At 50.5% G+C, this 10,959-nt stretch overlaps 1 long non-coding RNA gene across 2 annotated transcripts in view; it reads right to left on the minus strand.

Annotated features, from left to right (window-relative positions):
- Positions 1 to 634: 634 nt before the first annotated feature.
- Positions 635 to 10,959, minus strand: part of LOC115939957 (uncharacterized) — a 22,629-nt gene continuing 12,304 nt past the window's right edge. Inside the window, exons 1-3 of one of the 2 annotated variants that reach the window (XR_014146088.1) lie at positions 4,707 to 4,916; positions 952 to 1,023; positions 635 to 830 (exon numbers count right to left, since the gene is read on the minus strand). This is a non-coding gene — a long non-coding RNA (uncharacterized LOC115939957). Of the gene's footprint in view, positions 831 to 951; positions 1,024 to 4,706; positions 4,917 to 10,959 lie in introns of those variants that run through there. The other variant, XR_014146087.1, reaches the window with a different exon arrangement.

Consider the following 10,959-nt stretch of genomic DNA (forward strand, 5'->3'; position numbering starts at 1 on the left):
CACCTCATCTCCCAGCCAGCTTCTCAGAGACCTCCCAGAAGTTCGTGCACCCCTGTCCACTCCTTCTCCATTCAGTGGGGAAAGAGGTTGATGGAGGGCTAGAAGATGTGTTCTCTGTGCCGGACATGCTGGGGAGTGAGGCTGTGAACTCCGAGAGCTCCAGGGACGGAATGGCTCCGTCTCCTCTCAGGGACGTGCGGAAGCAGGGGCTGCCCCTGTCCTGGCTTCACTCGCTTTGTGCTTCGGGGCTCGGGGCTGCCAAACAGTATCCTCCCACTGGTAGGTAAATGGCTTAGGGAAGTATGGAACAGCAGTGAGCCAAGGATAAAGAGGATAGAGAAATAAAAAAGAAAGCCAGAGAGATAAAAAAGAGCCCTCGGGAAACGGCAGCCCTAGAAGGCAGCAAGATGCTTTCATCTTCCAGCAAAAGAACAGCATCTGATTCTTGGTGTTTGCAGATCTTTGCACACTGAAGAACATTTTGGGAATATGGGAAGGCAGTGCTCTCTCTTTCAGGAGTGTGACTGTAGCTCCCTTTGACCTAAAGGGGTGGCTTTGGGCAAGTTGCTTAATCTCGCTTAGCTGCAGTTTCCCCTTTGAAAGACAGGATAATCATCTGTACCATATAAGGAAGATTTGGACTTAAACAACATAGAGGTTTATTATCCTGTCATGTGTAGGTCATTCCAAGATGCCATGGCAGTTCCATAGCCATGGGAGGCTCCAGGCTCTATCTTATGATTTCACCATCCCAGGCATGTGGCTTCCGACTTCAAGTTCACCCCATGGTCCAAGTTGGCTGTCAGAATGCCAACCGTGGTGTCTGGATCCTAGGTAGAAATTAGAAAGAAGAAGGGATGGGCAAAAGGGCATACTCTCAGCTGAGTCAGCCCCTTTCAAGGATTTTCCTGGGTCTCCTTCCCACCCTACCCCCCCAAAATTTTTGCTTACATCTCATCAACCATCCCCGGCCAATCAGGGAAGGGAGGCTGGGAAATGTCTTCTAGTCTTGCATGTCGCCACCTAGAGTAAAAGGAGGCACCCGTTAGAAAGGAAGCAGATGAGAGGAGATGCTGGGCAGGTAGTCTGGGCTATAAAACCCCAGAGAGTCATTAAAGAATGACAGGAAGTAATACATGTGAATAAGCGCTTCGTAAGCTTGGAGGGTATGCAGGTGTTCACAGTCACGCTCCCCTGTAGATCCGGTCAGAGGCATTCAGGGTCAGAGGCATTCAGGGTCAGTAGTCAATAAATGATAGAGCTGGGATTCCAACTTATGCCCATCTATGACTTTCCTGTCCCTTCCCTTCCAATGGGAGAGAGAAAGAATGGGTTTTTTTCGGGAGGTCTGTCGTGGATCTGTGCAGGGGAGGTCAGCAGTCAAGTGTAAACGGCCCAACGTCTACCCCGCTGAGTCTAGATTTCAAGGAGCGGGGATCCCCTTGCAAACTGAGAGCCTCGGCTGTTGTCCACTGAGTGTGGACCACTGGTGGCCCCCAGTCGTCTTCAGTCTCAGGGAGCTTTGTTTACGATGTCTTCTTTGAAATTATGGATGCTTTTAATTCTACCTTTTACCAAGGTCCTTGGGACCAGAGGCCTTCAGGCACGAGTGCCTAGAAATCGCATCGTATTACATTATTAATTACCGTGTTATCTGGAGTCAACTAACGGACTGATGCTTTGGCAAGCAATGCTGTGAAATAGAAATCTTTCCTCATCCCTCCTCCCTGCCTCTCCCCAGTGCACAGGCAGAAGGCAGGACATCAACCGCCCAAAGCTGTTCTGAACCCTTTGGAAGAAGCAGCTATGGCTGCTGGAGGCCACTGTCCTGTCCTGTGGGGGTGGGAAGCACTGTGGGTGCATAATGAGAGAGACGTTAGCTCACTGGGAGCAGAATGATGGGGACAGACATCCTGGGGTGTCTGAAATCCAAGATAAGGGGTGGGTGGGACCAAGAGGACATGGACCAGCAGAAGATTTGGATTCGGTTAGCTTGTGAGGATAAGGTGCTAAAGAAGGGCTGCAAGCATCCAGTGGACAGTCAGCCTTCTGAAATACAGGATCCCCCTGGAGTGCAGGCAGAAAGAACCTGGACTTGTTCGAGAAGCCTGAGAGGGAGCCCTGCTGCTTAGACCCCAGAGGGATGTCAGCTGGGCCAGTGGATCAACAGCTCCACGGGCCTGTCCTTGCTAGGCATCTGTGGCTATCCCCCAAGCCTCCCTCGACTCTGTAGTCGCTTCCTGCTTTCCAAGTAATGCCTCAGAGGTCAGCACGTGGGGTACCTCCACCCAGAAGAGGACCATGAGAATAAGGTGTCAGCCCAGGGACCTGCTCTGCAGAAGGGAGCTCTTCTTTCTCCTTGGTCCCCCCGGTGCCGGGAGCCTTGAACTAATGCAGAGATCCTCTGGATTAAGGGCCATTCCCAAAGGTTTCTCACAGGCTTTCATGACACTCCAGGACAATCGAGGCAGGGCTGCTGGTAGGTGGTGGAGTTTTGAGTTGCAGGTGACAGGTGGTAGAAGCACCCCCTCTCTGTCTCCCACCATCTTCCAAGCGGTCAGACAGGCTGAGTCAGCAAGTCTTGATGGGCTCTTCAAGTGGGAGGCAAACACTTGGCCTCTTCCTGCTGCATCTCTACGGTGAGCAAAATCTCAACCTGCAGGATTGCTGTGAGGATTAAATCACATTTGTAAAACCCTTCATGTTGTGCTTGGTGCAGATTAGCTGCCTAACAGGTGTCAGCAACCTCCTCCGGCACAGGGCTCCTCCCTTAAGTAGTCCAAATGGGAACACAGGTGGGGAGGGCAGGTGGAAACAGGTGACGACTCCAAGGAGGAAGTGTTCTCATATCCTAAGACGGGGGCTCCAGGGACCAGGCGCTATTACACACAGTGAAGGTCCGGCTCCTCCATCTTTCTTTTCGGTAATGAGAGCCACCAGCAAAGCTTTGGAGAGAGGCAACATGTCATAAAGCATTCAGGCTCAGATGTTGTCCAGTCTCTGCCATGTGCTGGTGAGATATTCTCAGGCAAGTTGCTTAACCTCAGTTAAGCCTCCGTCACCTGGTCTATGGTGACGGAGAGTCATCATGCGGAGAGTCATCATGCCGCCCTCAGCAGGCTGGCAGTCTCTGAGGAAAGCCCCCGAACCAGCCCTGATGGTGCAGGTGACCAGGGAGCTGGAGCCAGCATGCAGAGCACCCCAAGGCCTCCACTGGTTAGCTCCCGGAGCCTCTGCCAGAGAAAGGCCAAAGCCAGGCAGCTGAGAGATTTCTCTCTCCTGGGTGTGGATGAGCATGCAGGAAAACCACCAAGATGAGGCCATCTCCTGTGGGATTCCCACCCTGATTCCACTCTCCTATCGTCATCAGACATGACCTTGCCCAGCTTCATAGCACTTTGGGGGCAGGATAAAGGAGGCAAGAGTCTCTGGTCCAGAGAAATGTACACCGCTGGGATCATAGGCCTGGAACGAATGAGAACGCAGGCTTCTCATAACCGATGCCCAAGATTCAGACTCATCTTACTTTCTCATACATGCGTGCACATGGACACCTACACAGATAGCGCCTAAACAAGCTGGACACATACTTTTAAAACTTGCACTTGAAGTCGATGAGAAACAGAGCACCTTTACATGGCAAGCGAGTACTTGGCATCTTTCTTGGTACATCTGTAACAGTGGGCAAAATCCCCACTTGCCAAATTACTGCGAAAATCAAATCACACACAGAAAACACTTCACACAGTGCCTGATGCGGGATAGAGCTTAAGATGTTAACGATGTATTACTGTGTGCAGACTTGTCCCAGATCCACTCACATACAGTCATGCAGGTTGTGCCCTGCCCCATTCCAGGAGACACCAGTCCCATAGATTATCATGTCCATGGCCCTTCCTGGATTTGGGCAGTGTACATCCTGCACCACCATCCTGAGCACAAACCACTCCAGGACATCCCTTCTGCCTTTGACTCTCAGCTGAACTTCCTATCCCTTCACTTGCTCTTCCCCAGCTCTAAATCACCCCACTGGTGGAGAGCCTAAGTGGGGTAGCCTGCCAGGAAGGCAGTGTGCAAAAATACTGAGGGCAGTCTGCTTTCTTCGCTCCCTCTCTCAAGGTTTACCTGAATCTTCTTTAGTCTCTTGTCATTTTTTAGGGCCAGTGGCTGGTTTGGGGGGGCACGGTGTGCTGCCTGGGTGCTTGGGAGCCTGGTTGGGCTACGGTGGCCACCAGGTGGAAAAAGGATATTGGGGGTCCCTGGGGTGTTTTAGCCTCAGCACAAGCTGGAGAAAGAAACCGCGGGGCTGCTGCTGTTATTTCAGCTTCAGTGATGTTGAGTCCCAACCCCGAGTCATTTATGCGATGAGCCTGCGAGGCAAGGCCAGAGCCCGGCTCTCAAGGCCGGCCCAGTCCCCAATGCACTAATGACACTTGACAGACACCAAATCCTTGCAATTTCCAAACAAAACCTTGACGCTCTAATCCCAGGGCTCCCGGAAACACTCCATTGCTTTGCCAGGCTTTGCTCAGCTGGTTCTCACTGATTGCCAACAATCCCCAGCTGAGCAAGTTCCTTGCCCTCCAGCCCCTCCCTCCCTCTTAACCCTCCTCTGCCCGCTCCCTTGTCCCCGCTTCAGGTGGGGAGCCCTCGGAGAAGCTGGCCAGACAATGCACCCTGACTTATGCTGCTTAAAATTACATCACCTGTTTGTACACGCTTTCTCTGGTTGCTGAAATGACGTCCGCGGGTTGGCGGGGCCGGGATGAGCAGATGCACCATGTTAATGGTACAGAGTTCCTGGGTTCCTTCAAATATCATCCGCCAAATAGCAAAAGGTGGCAGCCCTTCACTCAAAAAGGCTTTGCACAAGACACGAGACAGAAGCAGGCTCACAGCCAGATTTCAATTCTTTATACTCCGCTCCAGTTCTTGTTCTTAAAAGAGAGAGGGTGGGCTTTTCTGTATCATTATTTTAATTATGGAATAATTCAGACTTACCAAAAGAAATGCCAAATAATATCATAAGCAACTATGTATCCACCACCTAACTTAAAAAAGGGAAATATTGAATGTGTGGAAAGCCACACGGTACGCCAATACCATTTTCTGTTCTCTACCCCAGATGTTACCACCATCTGAAATTGGGTCTTTACTGTCCTCCTGTGTCTTTATACTTCACACTATTTTGTCACCTTTTTATCTTGAGATACTTGTCACTTCACATGCAGAGGTAAGAAATAATAGAGAGAACCCATACAGCCCACACACCCTTCACCCAGTTTCCCCTGGTGCTAACATCTTGCAAAACTATAGTGCAATATCACAACCAGAAAACCGACATTGATGCAACCACTAACCTTGTCCAGATCCCACCAGTTTTATTCACACTTGTGTGTGTTTGTGCATGCATGTGTGCATGTGTTGGGGGGGCATTTTGCTCTACTTAGCTCTATGCGAGTTTTCCTCATGTGAAGATCTGTGTGACCACCACCACAGTGAGACGCAGACAAAGCTACCTTCATCTCTCTCCCTCCCCGGGCCCCTGACAACCATTAATCTGTTCTTCATTTCTATTATTTTGCCATAGCAAGTTATATAAATGGAATCCTATTGTGTAATCATTTAAGATTGGTTTTTTTTTTTTTTTTCCCAGTAAACAGAATGCCTTTGAAATCCATTTAGTGTTGCATCTATCAGTAGTCTGTCCTTTGTTGTTGCTGAGTAGTATTCCACTGTATGGATGTATCACAGTGTGTTTAACCATTCATCCATTGGAGAATATTTGGGGTATTTCCAGTTTGGTGCTCTTACAAATAAAGCTGCTATGAACATTTGTATAGAAGCTCTTCTGTGAACATAAGTTCTTATTCTTCTGATGTGAATGGCTGAGATTGCAATTGCTAAGTTGTATGGTAAGCACATGCTATTATTTTTTAAATATGACACTTCTTTGAAACATATGATGGTATCACACTGTGTATATTCTTCCACAACTCACTTCTCTCTCAACACATGTTCCTTCAATCATATTCATGTTGATATATGTAGCTCTAGTTTATTTACTTGTACTGATATGTAGTAGTCATTATGAATATGCTATAATTTATGTATCCACTCTAGTTCCCATTCTGAAAGGCCTAAAGTTGTGGCATGGGAATGGTTATGTAGGCAAGAAAGTAATTTGCCTTCCTAGTTTTAGAATGTTGCAATATGGAATAAGCCTTAACTCGTCTAGAAGACAAGACTTGGTAATTTGGTCTTGATTCCGTCCACTAGATTACCTTGGTAAAGTCACTTGGCCTCTCTGAGCTCAGCTTTCTCATCTGTAAAATGGGACCCTTAATAATAATAGTAAATACTTGACTTAATTCTTATGGGAATTAAGTGAAAATATAGTACATTTACTAAAATAAACTAAAACATGTTGAATAAATGGCAATTAATTTTATTAGTTAATGATTACAATTAAATACCAAATACCACCAATGGAAAGAACAACCAAAGTAGGCATTCTTGGACTTTTCATGGAAAATCCAATTTCAAATAATTTCTCCCATTGTCCCCCTAAACTGGCTTGTCAGCCCTGTCCTGCCATCAATAAACAAGGTCAGGGTAACCCCAGAGGTCCTGGTCCTGACCTTGCCCTAGGGTGACGATTGTTATTGTACTTTAAGATGAGGAACCAGAGGCTCAGACATTGAGGACCACACAAGAGCTGACTCCATGGCCTTTAGTCTGGATCCAGAGTCCACACTCCTCCAGCTTCCTCGCTGCCATGAGCGGCCTCTGGGGGACCCTGGGTTGCCCATGCTCGGCATGCAGACAGAGAGTGTGGAGGTGGTAGGCTCCAGTTCTTCTCAGAGAGGGCAAGAGGCTCCTTCCTGTGCCCACCTCCCCAGGGTCCTCTCCCTGCACCTCTCCAAAGGCCCATGCATCCTCCCAGGCCCCAAGAGCAGAGCAGGGGGCACTGGAACCAGCTGGATGACCACAGGATGAGAGGAGGGAAGAAGGCATGCAGGGAAGACTGCACCAGACCCAAAGGAAAAAAAAAGTATTTAAATATACATTGCTGGATTGTTGGGCTAAGCAACAACCACAGAGTGACGTGACAACAGTCTCCAAATATTTAAAACGTGTGAGTCCTTAGGAAGAATTTTTTTTAGCCTGGAATGAGGAAGGGAGGCACTGGGGGATGGGTTGGTGAGGAGCAATGGGACAGGATTCAGGAGGGAGAAGGAACTTGGAAGTCAGGTTCCACTTTCCCTACCTTTGCTTCAGTTTCCTCCTCTGTAAAGTGGGGCGAGTGGACTGAATATTCTCTAAGGTCAGCCCAACTCTGATGTTCTTTGGGAGAAAAAAAAGCTTTTACATCAGACAGCAAGGTGCTGTCTGTCCCTGAGGAGAGGCAGAGAAGAAAACAGCCCTCTGGGGCATTCCTGTCGCCTGTGAGGATACCAGGCTTGGGGTAGCACAACCACATGATAGGGCTTCCTGCCATTTCAGATTCTCCGTGTCACAGTCCACTTTAGCAGGGTTATTTCCTGGGACAGCAAGTGAGGGGGTAGGAGAGGGAGGCAGATGGGGCTCTTGGGAAGGATTAATTTTTGCTTCTGGAAAAGGGCATTGCCTGAGCTCTGTTTCCCAAAGTGGGATCCCCCGAGCCCCAGATCCTGACCCTACCCAGATGTCTATGCAGAGAATCCCTGAGCAGAGCCTGAGGGTTTGTTGTCCTGACCTGCTTGTCTGTTTTCCTCCGGGTTCCACACAGGCTGCAGCCCCATCACACCGGAGACAAGAGGCCAAAGAGCCTACAGCACTGGGTGCCCCAGACACAAACCCTACCACCCTGAGCCATTCGTGGTTCCGTAATTGGGCCCCAGCAACTCTCCCTGATGTCTGACCTGAGCCTGTTTTCCCAAGGGAGACAGTGCATTCGGGCACCCCCTTCTCAAGACAGGCTCTAATAGAAAGTGTCTGACTTAAAACTCATCATCACTATTGGAAAACTGAAGGGCCCCTACACTCCAGCCATTCATCTGAGTCCCCTCTGCAGCCTTCACACCCCACTCTCATCCCCTCCGTCCTCCCTCTCACCGCCTGATCCTCTCAGGCCTCCTTCAAACCGCCTGGTCCACCTGCCCTTGCCCTTCTGTGCCCGCCGCCACCTGCTCAGACACAAAACCAGCTTTCCAATGCATCTTAGTCCCCAGCCCTTTACCCTCAACCTCTGGGGCCTGCTGTGTGCCAGAATCTGGAAGGTTTCTGATGTTAGGGAGGGGACAGGATGCTTATTCCCTCTGGTGTATAAAACATCCCAGCCAGGTCTGGGCCAGCTCCCAGCAATCAGGCACATTAATACCACTGCAGGGAGATCCATGAATATTCACGCCAAGTGGGGATAAATAAAAGACTATAAATAGCCTCAGTTCAGGGCAGGTTTTGCCTCCAAATGAGTTACATAAAGCCTCTCTGTTTTCTGGTTTCTGTGGCTAAGAGAGTAAGGGCCTGACTAGTTAGTCCTGGCCTCCCCTTCCACCTGGGCCAGGACCCACTCAGCTCTCAAGGGTCCCCTCCCCACTCCGTCTGCAGATTCCATCGCCATCCTGTGGTCTGTGGCAGCCCATTTCTCTGATCCTGCCCCTGAGAGCTCCATGTCCCTCCCTTCTCTAGGCTGCTCTGCCCCAACCCTGCACGGGGGCAGGGAGGGCTTCTCGTTGCATAGACTTTGCAGAGCACCTCGCTGGGCGATCACCTGTCCTGTGACACAGAGGGGTTTCTGGTGATGGTCCGGCGCCATGTAGACAGGGGTGTTGGTTGAAATGGAGGCATCACCCAAGGAGACTAGGGGAGATGCTCGGCACACCGGGGCCTGTGTTCATCCCTGGCACCGCCTGCTCTGTGGACCGGGCGAGCACCCTCCCCGCGAGGCCCAAGGGCAGACTTGGAAGGAGAGACTTCCACGGGGTGCCCTGAGTCATTGGAGCAAGGGCAAGGCCACTGTGGGGCCAGGACCCAATGCCAGTGCAAACCCGAATGGTGATGAGGACAGAGCCAAGCCTGTCCTTATGATGCTTTCATGCAAATTACAACTAGACTTTGCTTCCACATAGGCTCACCCTCCAGCCCACCCTCGGCTCGGCACTGGAGTGCAGGCCATGTGATGCAGAATCACATGCCATGACTGCCACATGGAACACCGTGGGGCTTCGAGGAGGGCGCCTAGCACGTGGGCCCCAGTTCCAGGGCCGGCTCTCAGATGCACAGCGGGTAAGACACCTCTTAAATGGCTTTGAAGGCAGCCAAACCTGGGGCCCCCAGGGACTGATGGCGAGCTTGCCAGACTCTCTGGGGAAGGACTGGCCTGTGTATTTAGCAGGGAATTGTACTGTGATGTCCTGCAGATGGGGGGCAACACCCAGACTGCTCAATGTTGAATTGTCACCTGCATGAGACCCACAGACCAGGGAGACCGGGCTTTTAAAGACCCTTTGGACCTTAGGTAGTCAAAGCCTGGCTCTCCGGAACTGGCTGCCCTGGGGAGGCAGGAGTCTTGGGCTGGTGCTGAGGAGGCCGAGCGGCCCCCTCGTCCTGCAAAGCCCCTTCATGCTCGCACCTGCGCCCCAACCCCAGCCTGTTAAGAGGAAGCAAGTGGTAGATAATTAAGCAAACACCACAAAACAAAAAAAGGATGACAAGTATAGACAAATGGAGAGGAGGAACTAAGCCTGAGAAGGGACTGCTTCAGCTCACCTACCCCTCCCCACCTTCCCTGGAAGATGGAATTATGACCTGAAATCACTGGATACATATTTTATTATGTGGATAATTTAAAGGATTAGAGTGAGACAAAGAATTCATAAGCTGTAGTCACATTAGAAGACAAATTGTTTCCATTAATCTCTGAAGAAGAGAGGGAAGGAGAGAAATGGGAAAGTGTAGGCGGGCGGAGAAGGAGGAGTTGGGGGGGCAGGGGAGACAATGGTGCTTTCTTTCTCCCTGTCTCTGGCAGCACCCCCCACCCCCAAACACGCTGAGCCTCTGTTCCAAATAAGGCTGATTTGCATTGCAGATTCATCTCAGCTGCTTTTTACTTCTGTTGCCAACCAGAGATGGTTTAAATAACATGTATTGTTCTGCGTGATTCCTTATGCAAATGTTTCTGGCCTGTTTGTTATTCCTGAATAATTTCCAGTGCCTGCTGTCTGGGCAGAAGCAGCAGCTCACTCTCCCAGCTGTGCAGGGAGTCACCTGCCGGAGGCAGGAGGCACAAGCCCAGGGACAGGGTTCTGACGGCCCAGCCCGATCAAGAAGGCCGGCAGTGGTGTCCCCAAGAGCCTGGTGGACAAGCCCCAGCCCGGCTGGATCTTAGGGTGGAGAAGCCAGCGCAGGAGACACTTCAAGAACCAAGTCCACTGTGGGATTTTTCACAGACTGAATGAGGCCTGGAGGAGGGAGGTGCCCTCCACACCAGGGTTCAGGGGCTTCTCTCTGCAGGGGAGCCTCAGAGCGCAGCCACTGGGGAGCCCTGTGCATGAGCGGCCATGGAAGCAAGCAAGGACTGGCCTCCCGTGAATGAACCAATGAGTGAAAACAATGATCTAATGAATGCGTTGTGTGTGCATCCACTAAGCATCCACCTTTTTCCAAGAGTGCGGTTTAGAAAGTGAGAACACGGGGGCACCTGTCTGGCTCCATAGAGCAACCGCCTCTTGATCTCGGGCCTAAAGCTCACTCAAGAAAGGAAGGACAGAAGGAAGGAAGGAAGGAAGGAAGGAAGGAAGGAAGGAAGGAAGGAAGGAAAGAAAGGAAGGAAGGAAGGAAAGAAGGAAAGAAGGAAAGGAAGGAAGGAAGGAAGGAAGGAAGGAAGGAAGGAAGGAAGGAAAGGAAGGAAGGAAGGAAAGAAGGAAAGAAGGAAAGAAGGAAAGGAAGGAAGGAAGGAAGGAAGGAAGGAAGGAA

The sequence above is a fragment of the Leptonychotes weddellii genome, chromosome 6 (assembly GCF_054177405.1).
Source record: "Leptonychotes weddellii isolate Sample4059 chromosome 6, ASM5417740v2, whole genome shotgun sequence".
NCBI classification, from domain to species: Eukaryota; Metazoa; Chordata; class Mammalia; order Carnivora; family Phocidae; genus Leptonychotes; species Leptonychotes weddellii.